The sequence below is a fragment of the Phaethon aethereus genome (assembly GCF_964289735.1).
Source record: "Phaethon aethereus genome assembly, chromosome: Z".
Lineage (NCBI taxonomy): Eukaryota > Metazoa > Chordata > Aves > Phaethontiformes > Phaethontidae > Phaethon > Phaethon aethereus.
In genome coordinates, this window is record NC_138577.1 from 49281227 (window position 1) to 49300262 (window position 19036).

The window sequence follows — 19036 nt, forward strand, 5'->3', positions numbered from 1 at the left end:
TGTTTGGAGCAGCTGGAATGGGCAGATGCTCCAACATGCACGGAATGTCTGTTGCCTTTGTCAAGCTCAACAACCTTTATGAGACAATATTCTATCCACTGAGGAGCACAGAACAAAAGGTTTGTAATTCTTCTCCCAGAGAGCACTGGCAGAGAGTACATCAGAAATATGTCTGTATGGCCAACTTTGAATGGTTGTACAGTTTGCCCCAGCTTTGTGCATTTAACTTTATATTTTTCTTACACATCCCACCATAAAAAAAACACAACACAAAACAAACAAAAAAAATACTTAGAGTTATAAAAACGCTATAAATCCTTTTCAGCGCTTTTTTTCTATGATGGTATGACTTATTGGCTTCTGATGTCTCTAAGGATTTAATGAACTCTCTTAGGGGTTTAATGTTTGAATGGTCTGTCATTAAATATTTAACAAAGCAATGCTTGCATTTGTTCACTTTGTTTCATTATTGTATTATCTTAACTAGTTTAACTGGAAGGTTAAATTAAAGCCAAAATATCTACATAAAATATCATAAAGCATAAAATATCTGCAAAATTTAGATTTATAGAAATGTTTCTGTTATTTCTGAAGATATTCTTCATGTATTTTGAATGTTACCTGTCCCATACTTTAATATTTTTAGTACGTGCTGCCCAGTGAGTAGCTAGTAAAATTACAGAATCGTAAGCTGTCGTGGTTTAGCCCCAGCCGGCACCACGCAGCCGCTCGCTCACTCCCCCTCCCCCAGTGGGACGGGGGAGAGAATTGGAAAAAAAACTCGTGGGTTGAGATAAAAACAGTTTAATAGGACAGAAAGAGAGAAGGAAACAACAATGATAACATCAATAATAATATCGACAAAGGAATGTACAAGGACAAATGATGCCCAATACAGCAATTGCTCACCACCCGGCGATCGATAGCCCGTCCCTGAGCAGCAATTCCCACTCCCCAGATAACTCCAGTTTATGTACTGGGCATGACGTCGTATGTTAGGGAATATCTCTTTGGCCAGTCTGGTTCAGCTGTCCTGGCTGTGTCCCCTCCCAGCTCCTCGTGCACCCCCAGCCTTCTTGCTAGCAGGCCAGCACAAGAAGCTGGACTGTCCTTGACTACTTAGCAACAACCCAAAACATCAGCACGTTATCAACAGTTTCTCACCCCAAATCCAAAACATAGTCTTACATTAGCTTCTGTGAAGAAAACCAGCTCTATGCTGGAAACCAGGACAAAGTTAAGCAGAACACAGTTTTTGGACGATCGTCTTTGTATGTGTCATAACATGTTTCATAAAGTCAGTTAGAATTGATAAACCTATAACTTACATTGAGACAAAGATAAACAAGGAATGAACGTTCAAATGAAAAAAAAAAAAATTCCAAGCTATTTAACTAATGTAGCTGATGATAAACAAATTCTTTGCTGACAAGCACTTTACTTGTACAGAGAGGTAGTTTACAGTCCAATTACACGAAATACGAAACAGTTGTAGATACGGCTTCAAATCCAAATTATTTGTAGACATTAAAATGGGTACTTTCAATATGAAAATTGAATCAATGGCTTTGGTAATCTAGTCCACAGACAACTACCTATCTGACAGGAAACGTAACAAGGGGTATTTTACATTCTCACCACAAAGAAACCAAAACTGTTTGCAAACTGTTTCTTTTGTCTAAAGATACTGATTGGTCAGACCCCATGTCAGATACAATAATCTGAGGAAGTTGCATAACCTCTGGCTGTGCTGTATAAATGCTCTGTACATAGTACTTCAATCTCTAGAGTTGTCAATCTCACTTCTTTCATTCTCCAGCACTAAAATGAAGAGAAAATGCCATTTTTCCTAAAACAGCTATGGTACAGTATTGTTTTTAATGACATTGTATAGTTGCTGGAGATATAATAAACCTTTTCCGTTCCTGACAAAAGCTTACTTTTGAGGAAAGTACATTCCAGTGAAACAGAAAATCAGATTTGAAAAAACCAAAGGTAAAACCAGTAAAATATGCAAAACAGAAAAAAGACAATTTACTTGAATACCTAAAATTACTTTTAAAAGGAAATATTGTCAGGTTGAAAGCTACACTTAGGAATTTTTAAAAACTGTTTCTCTTCTCCTGTTAAATGGATACTTTCAGTGTCAGTTATCATTTTCCAAAACTCTTTTAACCACTCAAATTTTATCCAAAAGTCATATCAGCAAGAGATTCAAATGATTTGTGTGGTGATCCTGAGCAGAAGACCATTGTACATGGTGAAGTTAGGCATCCACAATACAGTTAACCTGAGTATGCCCAGGCCAGTGCTTTGCTGCATGGGACTGCACATCCAGTGTGACCTTCAGTCTGTGATCTGCTGCACAAACCCTTTGGCTACAGGATAAAGTCAGCCACCTTACAGCAACAGAGGAGACTGCAAGGCAGCTTTCACTCATTACAAGTGATAATGCAATCAGTGTGGCATTGCCTTTACCTAAAAGTGCATTAAAAAGTTCTTGTAAGGACATAATTTCTCTTTAACCATACAAATGATGAGTAGAGTTGTACCATTGAAATCTTATAATAGCTTGAATGACCAAAATGGGAAAATCTCTGTTATGGAAAAGTTCTGCATGGAATGCAGCATGTGGGTCAGAGTCTGTTTGATGTTACACTGTTCTGGGGGTCCAAGAATCTAAAGGTACATAAGATTATCTGTGCTATTCTCTTACACTGTTAGCAGTAATAAAAAACATTTTAAATTATAACTTACAGAGTCTAAGTGCCTTTCTTACTGGGACTAATGAACTAGCTTTTCCAAGTGCAAAACAACCCACTAGATCAAAGAATATACTACTTGTCAATACATTTAATTTTTTTTAATCCCATGTCCTTCTATGTCTAAAAGTTTTATCAATTAATATCTAAAAATCCACTCTGAATTTCAGATGCCTCTACAGAATCACAGAATCATTAAGGTTGGAAAAGACCTTCAAGATCATCAAGTCCAACCATCAACCCAACACCACCATGCCCACTAATCCATGTCCTGAAGTGCCACGTCCACACATTTTTTGAACACTTCCAGTGATGGTGACTCCACCACCTCCCTGGGCAGCCTCTTCCAACACTTGACCACTCTCTCCGTAAAGCAATTTTTCCTAATATCTAGTCTAAACATCCCCTGGTGCAGGTTGAGGCCATTTCTTCTCCTTCTATCTCACTGCTTTATTGCATCTCTGGTTTGTTCTTGAAACTCCAGTCATTGAAACCATATAATTGCCTTTATAAAATACTAAAAAAAGCTGAACATCAGATTAAAATATTTGCCAGTGAAGTGCTAGTTACTTGGGAGAAGAGACCAACACCCACCTCACCACAAGCCCCCTTTCAGGTAGCTGTAGAGAGCAATGAGGTCTCCCCTCAGCCTCTTTTTCTCCAGATTGAACAACCCCAGTTCCCTCAGCCGCTCCTCATAAGACTTGTTCTCCAGACCCCTCAGTAGCTTCTTTGACCTTCTCTGGACACGCTCCAGCACCTCAGCATCCTTCTTGTAGTGAGGGGCTCAAAACTGAACACGGTATTCAAGGTGTGGTCTACAGTTACCATTTTAATCTTCTGGTGATCATAGTTACACTATTTTTACTGTTCTCCTTCTACTAAGGTGTCAGTTAAGGCATGTAATTCTCTCCCCTTTCTTTTTTTATTGTTCTGAGTGGAAAATTACCAGAAATGTACTATGTAGGGTTACTTCATAAGGGCATGGGGAATAAAAAGTCTATAAACTTTGTTTTTGCTTAGTACATTTTCGTTCCAACTTCTATCTGGTTGATGAACCTCTTATTGTTAAAGACAGTCAACTAGAGTACATGCTCTAGAGCCACTAAAAGCTTCTTTTTTCCACTGACAACAATGACATTCAACCTTTCATGTAGCTACTATTCCTCTCATCTGTACCATCTATATTCTGGAAACCATGACACAATGTCTGTCTTGTGTCACTACTTCTTCTAACATAACACATTTTCTGTCATCTGCTGATATTTCCTTTCCCTAATGATGACCAACCATCAAGTTTATGCAGGTTTTTTTTCCAGAATACAAAATGATTATTTTATTGACTTTAATACAGTGTACATAACTGTTCAATGTTGGCAGGTTAGGGTTCAGGTAGCTTGTGGTGTAGTGTAGGAAATAAGGACACTTAACCAAGAGTAAAGGAGGAAATGGACTAATCATAAATTACTAAAACATTAGGCAGCAATATCCCCAACACTTTCAGTATTGCTTGATTTCAGTTGTGTTATGTGTTGTATCATGTCTTGCTAGAGGAAACAGTTTTCACTTCAGATGAGGTCTCATACATATTTTAAGTCAGCAATGTATTAACATAATGAATATTGTATTAGTATAAAAAAGGATGTGATGTTGGCATGTGCTGTTTAAATTGTTTTACTCAATAAATTTAGTAAAATAAATTTATGATCTTAAACTGGTCATCAGAATTCACATTGAAATATGTCCTGGTTTTGGCTGGGATAGAGCTAATTCTCTTACTGATATCTGGTATAGTGCTGTCTTTTGGATTTGGGATGAAAATACTGTTGATAACTGTCCTGGTTTCAGCCAGGATAGAGTTAATTTTCTTCATAGAAGCTAGTGTGAGGTTATGTTTTGGATTTGGGACGAGAAAACATTGATAACATGCTGATGTTTTCAGTTGTTGCTAAGACAGTCAAGGACAGTCCAGCTTCTCATGCTGGCCTGCTAGCAAGAAGGCAAGGGGTGCATGGGAAGCTGGGAGGGAACCCAGCCAGGACAGCTGACCCAAACTGGTCAAAGAGATATTCCATACCATATTACATCATGATTGGTATATAAAGTTGGGACCAAGAAGGAAGTGGGAGAGGGACGTTCAGAGTTATGGTGTCTGCCTTCCCAAGAAACCATTACATGTGATGGAGCCCTACTTCCTGGAGATGGCTGAACACCTGCTTGCCCATGGGGAGTAAGGAATGAATTCCTTGTTTTCCTCTGCTTGCGTGTGTGGTTTTTGCTTTACCTATTAAAGTGTCTTTATCGCAGACCATGAGTTTTCTCACTTTTACCCTTATGATTCTCTCCCTTGCCCCACTGTGGGGGAGTGAGCAAGTGGCTGCATGGTGCTTAGTTGCTGGTTGGGGTTAAACCAGGACAATGACATACTGAAGTTTTGGTTGTTGCTAAGCAGTGAAGGACTTTTCATCTTCCCATGCTCTGGCCTGGGAAGGCAGGGGGTACACAGAAGCTGGGAGAGCACAGCTGGCTCAAACTAGCCAAAGGGATATTCCATATCATATGATGTCAAGCTTAATATATAAGCTAGGGGAGTTGGCTGGGGAGGTGCCATGGCTCAGGAGCTAACTGACCATCAGTTAGCAGGTGGTGAGCTGTGCATCACTTGTTTTGTATATTCTTTTATTGTTGTTGTTGGTATTATTATCCTCTTTTTTTCTGTCTTATTAAGCAGTCTTTACCTCAACACACAAATTCTACCTTTTTTCAGATTCTCTCCCCCATGCCGTTGGGGGTGGTGGTGGTAAGTGAATGGCTGTGCCGTTGTTTTAGCTACCTGTAGTGTTAAACCCCAACAAAATAATAGGGATGCTTTTAACCGTTATAATTTGCATTCACTTTCTGAAATTGCTGAACAGACTATTCAGAAGCTCCTGTGTACTATGATTACACCTAAATAAGATCTCTAGTTGGTGACACATTGATTTTTCAAGTTTTGAAATCAGCTTTGCTTTAAAGAATAGTTTCAGAAAAAATAATATTGCATGCAAACCAGTCTAAGGAGATATGTTCTTCATTAGATATATACTAGTGCAACTGAATCTTCAGACCGATCATGAGTTTACTCTTTTCTTGAAAGTGCTTGGAATAATCATGATCATATTTATAGAGTGGTAGTCTCTTGTATCCAGAAAGTAATTGAGGTTTGTGTAAGGACTTAATCAGGTGTGCTGGAATCAAGCTCTCCACTACACAAAAGACATGTTAAAATGTTATCTTACTGTGATACTACTTGAATGTGAGAACAGGATATGGTGCAGAAGAAATATCCACTAACTGGAAAAACTTGCTTGTTCTCTTTCAGATGAGATAGATGTGCTAAGATGATCAGGAATGAGGTCTTGCAGCCTGCTGGCTTCCTGCACATTGAGAATGAACAACAAGTGCACTGATATGAAGGTCCAGCTGCTGCAGGCTGCGTACGCAGATTGAATGGACACTGCCAGCTCCCAAGCAGCTACTCTGGTGAGTTGAAGGGAGCTGCTTGGAAAGTGCCCAAAACTTCCCTAAAGACATCTTTTACTGAGGCTAACATACTCCTTTGAACTGTTAGACACAAATTTGGATTTGTGACTAAAACAGTATTGATAACACGGCCAATATTTCAGCTATTGCTGAACAGTGTTTGCACAGCACTGAATCCTTCTTGATTTCTCAGCATGGCAGCAACTGAGTATCAAAGTGAGTGATAATATAGACCTGTTCAAAACATACTAGGAAAATGATGCGCTATTGATCTTCCTCAATATTTCAAGTGATGGTGAGACCTTATTTTACGTTCATAGATGTCATGGTTTAACCCCAGCCAGCAGCTAAACACCATGCAGACTCCCACTCACTCCCCCACAATGGGACAGGGGAAAGAATTGGACGAGTAAAAGTGAGAAAACTCATGGCTTGAGATAAAGACAGAAGGACGTTGAGGTGCTGGAGCATGTCTAAAGAAGGGCAAAGAAGCTGGTGAGGGGTCTGGAGCACAAGTCTTATGAGGAGCGGCTGAGGGAACTGGGGTTGTTTAGTCTGGAGAAAAGGAGGCTGAGGGGAGACCTTATTGCTCTCTACAGCTACCTGAAAGGGGGTTGTGGTGAGGTGGGTGTTGGTCTCTTCTCCCAAGTAACTAGCGACAGAAGGAGAGGAAATGGCCTCAAGCTGTACCAGGGGATGTTTAGATTAGATATTAGGAAAAATTGCTTTCCTGAGAGACTGGTCAAGCATTGGAACCGGCTGCACAGGCAGGTGGTGGAGTCACCATTGCTGCAGGTATTAAAAAAATGTGTGGATGTGGCACTTGAGTAGGCATGGTGGTGTTGGGTTGATGGTTGGACTTGATGATCTTAAAGGTCTTTTCCAACCTTAATGATTCTGTGATTCTGTAACAGGTAAAGCAAAAGACACGCATGCAAGCAGAGCAAAACAAGGAATTCATTCACTACTTCCCATTGGCAGGAGCTGTTTGGCCAGCCTGGGTCAGCTGTCCTTGCTGTGTCCCCTCCCAGCTTCCTGTGCACTCCCTGCCTTCTCACTGTCAAGACAGCATGAAAAGCCAGACAGTTATCAATATTTCCTCATCCCAAATCCTAAACATAGCCCCACACTAGTTTCTGTGAAGAAAATTAAGTCTATCCCAGCTAAAACCAGGACAATAAGCCAATGATATTACACAAACATATGCTGAACTTAAGACACTGCCACCACAGCAGTCAGCCTTGACTAATTATGGCAGTTACAATAATTTTGACTATGGTGGCTTCACTCCGACCAGCATCTAACCACCCATTCAATCACTCCCCCCTTCTACCAGCAGGGTCAGGAAGAGAGTTGGAAATAGAAACATGAGAAAAACTCATGGGTTGAGATAAAGACAGTTTTGTAAATGAAGAATAGAGGGAAAAATTCCCTGAAACAAATGAGTGGTTCAAAGGCAGTCACTGACCCCATTGCAGCAGCAGACTGATGCCCATCCAATCTGCACACAAAGGCTACTTTGGAAAAAGTTCCACTCAGTTGTTATTGCTGAGCATGATATTCTGGCATGGAATATCCCTTTGGTTCAGCTGTCCCAGCTCTGTCTCTCACAACGTTTTGCCCACACCCAGCCTGAGGGGCAGTGTGAAAAACCAAGAAAGACTCAGTGCTGTGCGAACACTGTTCAGCAATAGCTGAAATATTGGTGTGTTTCAAAACTGTTTTAGTCACAAATCCAAAACACAGGACTGTATGGGCTAATAAAAAGAAAATTAACTCTATCCCATTCAGACAGTACACTAATTTAAGGTCCCATTTGTAATGTGTTTCGCTTAAACTACTTTCACACATGACCAAGAGACATGTCAGAGATACTGGGGTTTTTAAATTTTTTGAATGGTTTAACAGTCCTGATTGAAAATGGCAACTTGTGTTGGTTTCATATATCTGGATTTTCCCAGTGCATTTGATGTAATTTCACAATGAATTTTTATTAAAGTATCCAGAAGACATAGAATTAACAGAATTAAGAAGACACATTTTATAAAGATTAAAAACTTGATATGAAACAACAATAAAGAGAAACCATTAATTAGGAGAAGATATGAACAATTATATTTTTATTACTCACATGCTCTGTGTTTCAAATGTGTTCAGAGAAAAATAGATAAATATTTTATCCACAGGGACATTCTGGTAGTCTCTTTTAGATTCCATTCACATCAACTCTTTTTTTTTTTTGTGATTCTTCTTTATAAGGTTATTGACCTTGGGGTTTTTTGTAATTGAGTTAGTGAATTTCTTCAAAACTGTCAAAAGTTTAGTAAATGTGAACACAAATTTGCTGGGTTTGCTTACTTGCCTACTATACCTATTTATTAGCAGTACTAGTAATACTTGAAAAATTATTATACAGTGACAAACACAGCCTATTATGTATATGTCACAATAAAAGACACTAATATTTAGATAAATACTTGTTTTCCTTATGCTTCCAGTAAAGCCTGTGGTTTCAGAAAGCTGAAGCACCTAGCTGTGACAAATTTACTTGAAAGGTCAGGTAGTTAAGATTGCTATGACATGGACATATTTGTTTATCTTCTCAGATATGCCAGAAGTGACCTTTTTGACATTCCTGTTGCATGTTTTATCAAAGAACACTGTCTTGACTCTTACGAGATCTTGCTCATAAGTACAGGTTATGAACTCAAAGCTTTGCACAGATTGATGACATTCAGTTTCCTAAGGCCCAAAAGTCTGACAGCCTAGCATTGTGTGAACCTGAAGGAGACTTGTACCAGGGAACTGAGGATACACAAAATAAGTCCTGTGATGTTGGAGCATGCTCATAACAACATTTATCATCTTTTGAAGTAAGCATTTTCTAAAATTTGTAAATCTTTGAGAAAAGAATCTTCTGAGACTTTTAACTTAGAACTTTTTTCTTTTTTTTTCCTGCCAAAATATAAAGTAAAAATATTTTTAATGACTAAAATGAAAACCCTGCATTTTTTCAACATTTCTCAAAAAGATAATGATCATTTTTTAATTGGATGTATGTAATTCCACCAACATTAAGTAGTTTCATTGAGGAAACTCAAGGACAGTCCTTGCTCCAAAGCACAAAAGCATCAACATTCTTTAGAGAGTGAGGGTTTTTTAAATATCTCTTACTACTATCTTCTGTCTTAGGCTTTTTAAATAGCTGACTTTTTTTTTTTTAACCCAGAAATGGTTTATTTAGAGCCAATCACCTAGCACAAAAACATTTGGAGGAGAAGTAAGATCCTGACACAGTTACAGATAACAGAAAAAAACCCCACAACAATAATGGCAAATTCTCATCAACATTGTTGTTTTTCTGAGCTGATCAGTATTGCCTGTGTTATCACCTAGCTCTTTTATCCTTAAATACAAAATGTGCCAATGTGACGCCCGTCTACAAGAAAGGCCGGAAGGAGGATCCTGGGAACTACAGGCCTGTCAGCCTGACCTCTGTACCGGGGAAGATTATGGAGCTGTTGGTCTTGAGAGTGCTCACAGGGCATCTGCAGGACAACCAAGGGATCAGGCCCAGCCAGCATGGGTTCATGAAAGGCAGGTCCTGCTTGACCAACCTGATCTCCTTCTATGACCAGGTGACCCGCCTTGTGGATGAGGGAAAGACTGTGGACGTTGTCTACCTGGACTTTAGTAAAGCCTTTGACAGCGTCTCCCACAGCATTCTCCTGGAGAAACTGGCGGCTTGTGGCTTAGACAGGTGTACTCTTCGCTGGGTGAGGAACTGGCTGGATGGCCAAGCCCAGAGAGTTGTGGTGAACGATGTTAAATCCGGCTGGCGGCTGGTCACAAGCGGTGTTCCCCAGGGCTCAGTTCTGGGGCCGGTCTTGTTCAATATCTTTATTGATGATCTGGATGAGGGGATCGAGTGCTCCCTCAGTAAGTTTGCAGATGACACCAAGTTGGGTGGGAATGTTGATCTGCTGGAGGGTAGGAGGGCTCTGCAGAAGGATCTGGACAGGCTGGATCGATGGGAGAGGCCAACTGTATGAGGTTTAATAAGGCCAAGTGCCGGGTCCTGCACTTTGGCCACAACAACCCCATGCAACGCTACAGGCTTGGGGAGGAGTGGTTAGAGAGCAGCCTGGCGGAAAGGGACCTGGGGGTGCTGGTTGACAGCTGGCTGAACATGAGCCAGCAGTGTGCCCAGATGGCCAAGAAGACCAACAGTGTCCTGGCCTGTATCAGGAATAGTGTGGCCAGGAGGAGTAGGGAAGTGATTGTACCCCTGTACTTGGCACTGGTGAGGCTGCACCTTGAATACTGTGTTCAGTTTTGGGCCCTTCACTACAAGAAGGATGTTGAGGTGCTGGAGCATGTCCAGAGAAGGGCAACGAAGCTGGTGAGGGGTCTGGAGCACAAGTCTTACTCGGAGCGGCTGAGGGAACTGGGGTTGTTTAGTCTGGAGAAGAGGAGGCTGAGAAGAGACCTCATCGCTCTCTACAACTACCTGAAAGGGGGTTGTGGCGACGAGGGTGTTGGTGTCTTCTCCCAAGTAACTAGTGATAGGACAAGAGGAAATGGCCTCAAGTTGCACCAGGTGAGGTTTAGATTGGATATTAGGAAAAATTTCTTTTCTGAGAGAGTGGTCAGGCATTGGAACAGGCTGCCCAGGGAGGTGGTGGAGTCGCCATTTCTGGAAGTGTTCAAAAAACGTGTGGATGTGGCACTTCAGGACATAGTTTAGGGGACATGGTGGCGCTGGATTAATGGTTGGACTTGATGATCTTGAAGGTCCTTTCCAACCTTAGTGATTCTGTGATTCTTTGATTAATGCCAGATGGGTTTGAAGAATTAAACTTCAAAATAAAGAAAAGCTAGCAAACAAAATAGACTCTGTGACACATGACAAAAGTACTCAAGGAAATCATATTCATGTAGACTAAATCTTTAGATGATTGTTTCTCTCCACATATAACCGGTAGATTATGCCTATTGCACTGTGACTTGAATGACAACTTTTTGTACTGCTATGGCCCTCTATTTGTAATAGGCTATTTTTAACAATAATAGATGTTATGTCACTGACAGAGATTATTCTTTGCTTACTTCTTTACTAATGCAGCCCCTTTTTTGGGTGTATGCCTGCAGTGTCTTAAAGAGTTCCCCATAGCTTGAATGAGAGAGCACGGATAAGAATGCCGGTATTAAATTTAATCCAAGAATTTGAGGTAATCACAGTGATATAATTTTTTAATTTACCTTACATATTCTGCTTTTTGAATTTCTGGGACACCAGTAAGATTAGTTCATTCAGATGTTGTCATAAGGTCAGAAAGGGAACTCACATTGTGTTGTTGGTGCACAATAGCTGTTTTTCTTGCTATTTGACTTTGAGCCAATAGACTTTATATGTCCCTTTTTCTGCTCCATTGCCCATTTACACATTTTAATTTCTATAGGATCACTTCAAAATTTAAAGAATTAAATAGATGCATATCCCTCATCACCTTATTCCACTCCATTGCCTTCTTATTATCATACTAATTGATTACTTGTTGGGTATATAACTGAAGCAAAGCACGATAATAGTTCATCTCCTTCTTTCATATAACATGCAAATTAGGGCAATAAAACATATTTCACCATATCAGAATAATTCTTTAAAGAGATAGTGAAATGTGCTAGCCTCTTTGACCTTCACAGAGATGGATTTAATCTATTGTTACACAATATAGAGAAACCATATGCAGAGACAACAGAAATTCTCTCACCAAATTAATGTATTTTTATCATATTTTAAAACATACATTAAAAAAAACCTTTTGGTGTTGTATGATGTCTCAATTTTCCCTGTATAGTCAGTCTTTAGTCCTTTTGTTGAGGTATCATCTGGGTGACAATTAGTATCAGTTTCATTACTCTAAAAATTTCCCATATATGGGTTACCAGCACTGCAGATATACTTGGCTCATTCATTAGCTCCACAAAGGTCAGGAAACATTATGCCTGAAGAGTCAGTAAGCAATGACAGGTTTGGTCAAACTCAAACATATGACACAGCATAGGAATCTGTGACTTAATAAAGAAAGTGTATGCCCACTTACTAGCAACTTGTGTTCTTTGTTTACCTAAAAAAGTGTCAGCCACCAGGTGAAAGAGTTAACCCAATGTTTCAAAGAACATAGTTCTATGACTTGCTGCTAAGTGTTTCCTTGAGGAAAAGATTCCTGTCTAAACAGAACTGGAATTTCACTTTATTTTTTGTGAGAGTTTTATTTTAACTCTCCTCTACACTGGTAAAAAATTATGTAATTTGAAATCAGGTAACCATTGGGAAGAATAAATAATATCCTATGGAAATTATATCAATATTGAAAACATAAGAAAGTTGCCTCAAAGAGTTCTGGCTTGATTTTTTAATTAACCCAATGAATCTGAAATAAGCTAACCAGTCTCCCAGCAAAGATACTGCAGAAAGAAAATTGTTTGAAAAATACTGAGGCAAATTGTTCCTATTAATTTTTGATCCAGAGTGGATTTGTTTTCATTAGGAAAGCAAAATAAATTATAAGTTCTTATTGTTAGGAGATTTTTAGAATTAACCCACCAAAAAAGCTTACCATGCAATGGAGTCTTAAATGCTTGCAGAAATCATCAGCCTTTGCAACAGGGTGATATCTGAATATCACAGAATCACACAGAATCATTAAGGTTGGAAAAACTTTGTTTTAAGAAAAATGTAATAGATCAAAATGTACTGGCAAAGTTTTCCCAGACCACTAATTTATGCAGTGATTTTGTAAAATTACTTGACATTTTAACTTCTGTTTTCAGAATACATTCACAGACTCTTCACCAGTTTTTGACATGAGATTGTGAGTGTAAGGGATGTTCCTCTGTCGTACCAAAACTTGTGGCTCATTATAAATATAACTAACCTTAAAGAGGAAAATAACATTTTCATAGTACTATAAAGAATTGAAAGATAAGAAAATGGGAAAAAAAATTACAGGTACTAGAATGCATGCAAATATTTTATTAGAAAAAATATACTTGGGACATATGTCTACAAAATAAGAACGGACATTAGATAAAGAAGTATGTTATCTCCCATATTAATTATTTGGGGACCAAATTATTGAAAATTTATCCATTCTGTTGTAGTACATGTCTCTTGCAACCACCTATCTAGATTTCTGTCTTTCACATTTTATGCATACAACCTCTTATCATTTTCTCTGGGTCCTGAGTTGTGTGTTTTAGAGATTTCCAATTTTGAGAACATTTGTTAGAATATGACCTTCGACCTAGCAACCATCAAACATATCTTTTATGAATGTGTATGTTTTTGAGAATGCAGTTCTGCAAAATACAGAAGGAAGAAACAATTGATAAAAGGTGGACTTAATAATAAAAATACCAGGGAAGAAGCAGTATACCTCCTCAACAGGTGGTGTTCAATTTGATCATCACTTCAAATTTTTAGAAAGAAGAGAGCTTTCTAGGACCTTTTTTCTACTCATTTTTAACACTGCTCATTAAGATGTATGCAACCTGCATCAATCATAGGGTCAAGGGCTATACCCTCTCTCTATCCCAACACCAAATGTAGTTGCAGGCTTGAAATCTGACCTGTTATGTCCATAACCATATCTTATGGTTATGTCTCCCACCAGTAATAATCACTTTGGCAATCTGCTGTCGCCACTGACCACACTTCTGTGGCAGATTTTTGGCACACCCCAGTGCACTAACTGCCAGTTACTGAGGTGCTGGAATTAAAAGATTCTTAGCATAGCAAGTTGACAAATGCAAGCTATTTCAGTAATGTGGCAAATTTATTTTCTTTTGAAATTGCTGAAAACACACTGTTTTAGCCTGAAAACATCTCCCAAACACACACTGAAGACCAGGTAAACAAAATTTAATATTCCTCCAGAGAAGAGAATTACAATATTTATTTCTATGGGAAATACTAGCTTTATCATTTTTAACAGCTGTTAGCAGTCTAACTACAGGGCTTATGCTAGTTCTTTTTTCTCTCTCAAAGTACATACGTACATATTTTCAGGATTATATTTATAATTATCTGCTGCTTATGTCTGTTTCCCAGTGTGTCCTCTCACTTTTCACTGTAATAGCACTTAAAATTAATTGAACACTTTTGCTGTCAGTTGCTGTAGGAGTACATGAGAGGATACATTTGGTTGCCTTTGGTCTAACTTTGCTATTCACTGCTTTCACAGATCAGACAAAACATGAAATTGAAATTAAAGTTACATGATTTAACTTATCATACAAGTGTTAAGGAGCTTGTATCTTTCTGCCTAAAATATATATTTTTTTTAAGATATAGAGTAAAAGGAATACCTAAAAATATTGCTTCCTATTATCTAAAAGAAGAAAATAAAAGAATTAACCCATTATTTTTATTATAGTTCTTGTTAAAATACTAAATCAGATACCGGTACCTTAAAAATACATTTGACTCATGATTTTGTTCCTGTGAAATTGCTATTTCAGGATTCATGTAGACATTTATTCTCTAACCTTCACTATCTATGAACAAATGAAAACTTGTACTAAAATTTACTTCAGATGCAGTATCTTTATCAAAGGTATTCAGTAACAGTGAGACCATAGTATTAGAAATTTGTTAGAGATTCTGCTCTTTTTCATTGTCCTGTAAATAGCTATAACATGGTAAAATAACTCAGGATATTTTAACTTCCTTAAACCTGTAGGTGTAGTTTGATTTTTTTTTGTCAACAAACAGCACTTTAATACTATTTGACCATCTTTAGGTGTTTTTCCCAGTGTGTGCTGCTTTTCTCCATGGGTTTCCTTATGTTACAACTTAAAACCAATACTTTAATTACGGCTTTATTTACTAATCTAACTTTCTTCTTAATAAGAGACCAAAAGTTGTCCACACCTGTGATGGTAGAGAGCCCCTGGGAAAAACAGTGGTTGTGGAGAGACCCAACAGCAGTACAGCAAAATAGTTGTTCTGTTGGTAACTTTGGAAGTAATTTGTGCAAGAAGACCTGAAGTTGTCCAATGGGCTAAATGAGCAGGTGCCCACAATGAATCTTTGAAGGGTGAATTCATCCCATAAAATGCTAATATAGAGCATGAGGAGAATCAAGTCAGGAAAGGGACACACTTCCTTTCTACATGATACGAACTAGAAATTTAAAAAAAGAATATAAATTCAGAAGTGGTAGTTTCACTTTCATCACAAAGCCAAAGCATGACTGTGGCCTTGTTGGCTATGTCTAGCAGTAAAGGACAATCAAATGCACTTATATTTCATTCTATTTTCTCCGTTCAAAAATATAATAGGAATTAACAGGAAGATACCGTGTTCATTCTCAATATTACTTTATGTTTTACTATCACTATTTTGGCAAACTGAGTAGTTTGGAACCATTTTCAGTCTAAGATGTGTCAGAGTGTTTTAGAAGACTGTACTGCATTGCACTGAATCATGATGTTGCTGTAAAGTGGCTGACGTTGTAAGTGTTTACTTCCCTTATGGACTTTTCCCACATTAATGAATATTTTCAGAAGTAGTTACATTTTTCAGGCATATTTGTGGACAGGTAATTCTGTTCTTGTTTAAGCAAGGAAATTTGTAAAGACAGTTGTAACATTTCTTTTTAGTTGTATGATTTGATCCTGGTTGTTCTGACCTAAATTATTGTGTGGTACATGTTCTATGATTTTCAGATTCATAAAAATAAACAACTAAATAACTAAGTAAATATATAAATATACAAATAGATAAATAGATACATAGATAAATAAATAAATACACATAGCTATGCTGGTTTCCTAGCGCCCTGCTAGAGCTTCATTATTCACTCTCAATCTACATTCCTTTACAGCAGAATGCTAATCTGAGTTCTTTATACACTGATTGAACTTTATTGAACTGTTATTTATGATCAGGTTAAATACTGTGCCTTTCTTTCCCTATCCACATAATTTCAACAGAGGACAAAACATTCAGGCTGAGACTTTTACTAAAGAATTGTTTTTTCTAGTACAAAGTGCAAGCCCCCCACCCCATCAATTTGTTGTCTCCTTTGGTAGTCCCAAGAGCAATGGTGAAAGACAAATTTGTTTTGAGGAAACAAATCCTAGTGGGAAAAAAACAGTAACTAAAGAATTAAAATTTGAAGAGTGCAGGTAAATATTAGGAGCAAAGAACTTCAAACTACTGAAGGAAAAGTGAAATACATTAAGAAGCAAGAATTATGTGGGAGAGAAATTATAAACACACAGAGTAAAGAAAATAGTAATCAGTTCATATTTTCAGAGACTGAAAATAAAGAGGAAAAAAAGCATGACGGGTTTCATGAGCAAATTCTTTTAACTTGGACAGATAAGAAATAAGTGTATGTTGGATTTATTAACAGGTTTTCTTATGAATAGATAAGGTATTTTGTCTTCTAGAAAGCCACTGACTGATTCATGGAACATACTGTTGTTGACCTTAACTGTGTCCTTTTTCCCAAATCCCTCTCAGGGACATGAGACCAGAACTATCATATTTGGCTTGTTTAAGTGGAAATTCTCATGCACAAATAAACAGAAGGCTGTGTTATATACAAGTTTATTAGTTTGGTTTTATGAGAAACATAAGTATCTTATCAATACGTATGTTATGTTGACCCATCAAAACTGTGACTCTTTGTATTTTATATATTTGTTCTTCCGCATTTTTTTATTTGGTTTTGCCTTTTCAGACATTTACTTATTTCTGTTTTATACTCACTGGCATATTGCCCAGGTATGTAAAGATAAAATAAAGTCTTGAACATTTAAGTTTTGAAACTTCTGAGAGGCAAATTATCCCAATATTCAGAAATTTTGATAATGTTATCACTCTCTAACCTTCACTTTTGTAACTCCATTGACTTCTGAAGATGAAAGGTGTTGAAGAAAATGAAAAGATGTAGCTGAGATAAATTAAATAATTGGTAATGGAAGATAAAAATAAATCATCAACCAAGGATCCACTGAAGATCAGGAGAATCACACAGAAATGTTCACACAGTCTAAAGCTCCCTCCACATATCTGTAGCTGTATGACTATTTCAGGAAAAGTAAAACAAGTGAGTTTAAATCACTGTTTTGTACCTTAAAATGCACTATTTTTCTTAAAATAAATCATTAATATTCAATACGTATCTTCATTTCCTCAATCCTTACATCTCAGCTGAATCTGATTCATTAAATAAGTATGGGAGGTACTGAAAACAGTTTAGATAAAGGGTTCTCATGATGTTAGTTACAGGTGAGTTTAAACTGAGGAGCAGGCAGTTACTTCCTGACATTGAGTATTATTTGTTAATTTCCAGCTTAGGCAAGGTGATAAAGGTCATACCATGGCCAGACTTGATGTTTGGAAAGTATTGATGAACTCACTAACTGGTGACACATAGCTATGACTGAAACTTATTAGATTGCATAGACGTATCTTAAGAATTTATTCATTAAACTTTAACAATGTTGAATTACCTTTACTGCAAAACTGTCTTTCTTCCCTTTCTCTCCTTAACTATTGACACTTTATCTTTGCTGTCATCCTTGCTTGTCACCCAGATCACCATAGGCTCTTTTCTTGAACTGCCACTGGTTGTTGACTTCTTTGTAAAAGCAATCATGTAACAGAAACTTTACCTTTCACAAAATGAATTGTCCTGGTTCAAACTTTCAGCCATGATGAACGATTCTCATTCTCAGTTGGAAAAAATGAAATGACAGAGCAGCAGCTGCCAGGATGTTGCCACACAATGACACTTCCATATTCTTTCATATCTGAATATCACTGCTAGGTTAGAAGCTATGGGAGTATCAAGTACTTTCAATTTAAAGCCTAATATTACCTCACACTGGTTTTGTCTAAATTGTAGTAAAGATGTAGTGTTCGTTAACATATTGTTATGTTATGTTGTGTTATGTTATGTTATGTTATGTTATGTTATGTTATGTTATGTTATGTTATGTTGTGTTGTGTTGTGTTGTGTTGTGTTGTGTTGTGTTATGTTACATCATCAAATTGTTATAGGAATTTTGACTTTCCATGTCCCACCAGAGCTTTTCATAAGTTTGGTAATATCTCACAGGCTACTAAAATGCAACGTGGAACACCAAGACACACTCCTGAAAGTGTTATTTCTTAAAAAGCTATAAAAGTCAATCAAATATATTTTTGCAAATATCAAATTGGCAACAACTAAAAATACTCATTCTTTTGTATAGAAGGTTAAACTTATCATTGCTATTTTCAATGTGTGTCCTGACACACTTTTGGGATCAAAAAACTTGTTCTTTTCCAAATAGTCATAATGCTGGCCTGCTGTCCAAGGAAGTCTTCCTTCATATTCCACTCAGTTCTCTGAAGGCTGAAAAGAGTGATGGTTTGTTATCGTTAAAAATGTCACAAGTTGGGTAGAATTTGTCTGATGTTATGAAAACTAAATTGATTTTAGGTTCTTCAGAGATATCACATCACTCTGTTAACCTGCCAGAGTTTTCAAAATGGAAATAAGTTTGCTGTTCTACTTTACCTGATTCGTCTATTTTCACAGCTTCTCTCTTAGTCAACAGTTTCTATTAAGATCATTATGACAGATTTGAAGTTCACTATAACTCCTTAGGAGTGGTGCTCTACCTCTCAGTCTGAATTCTGAAATTAAAATATAATTTAAATGTTTAAATACTGGGAGATGAGTTAG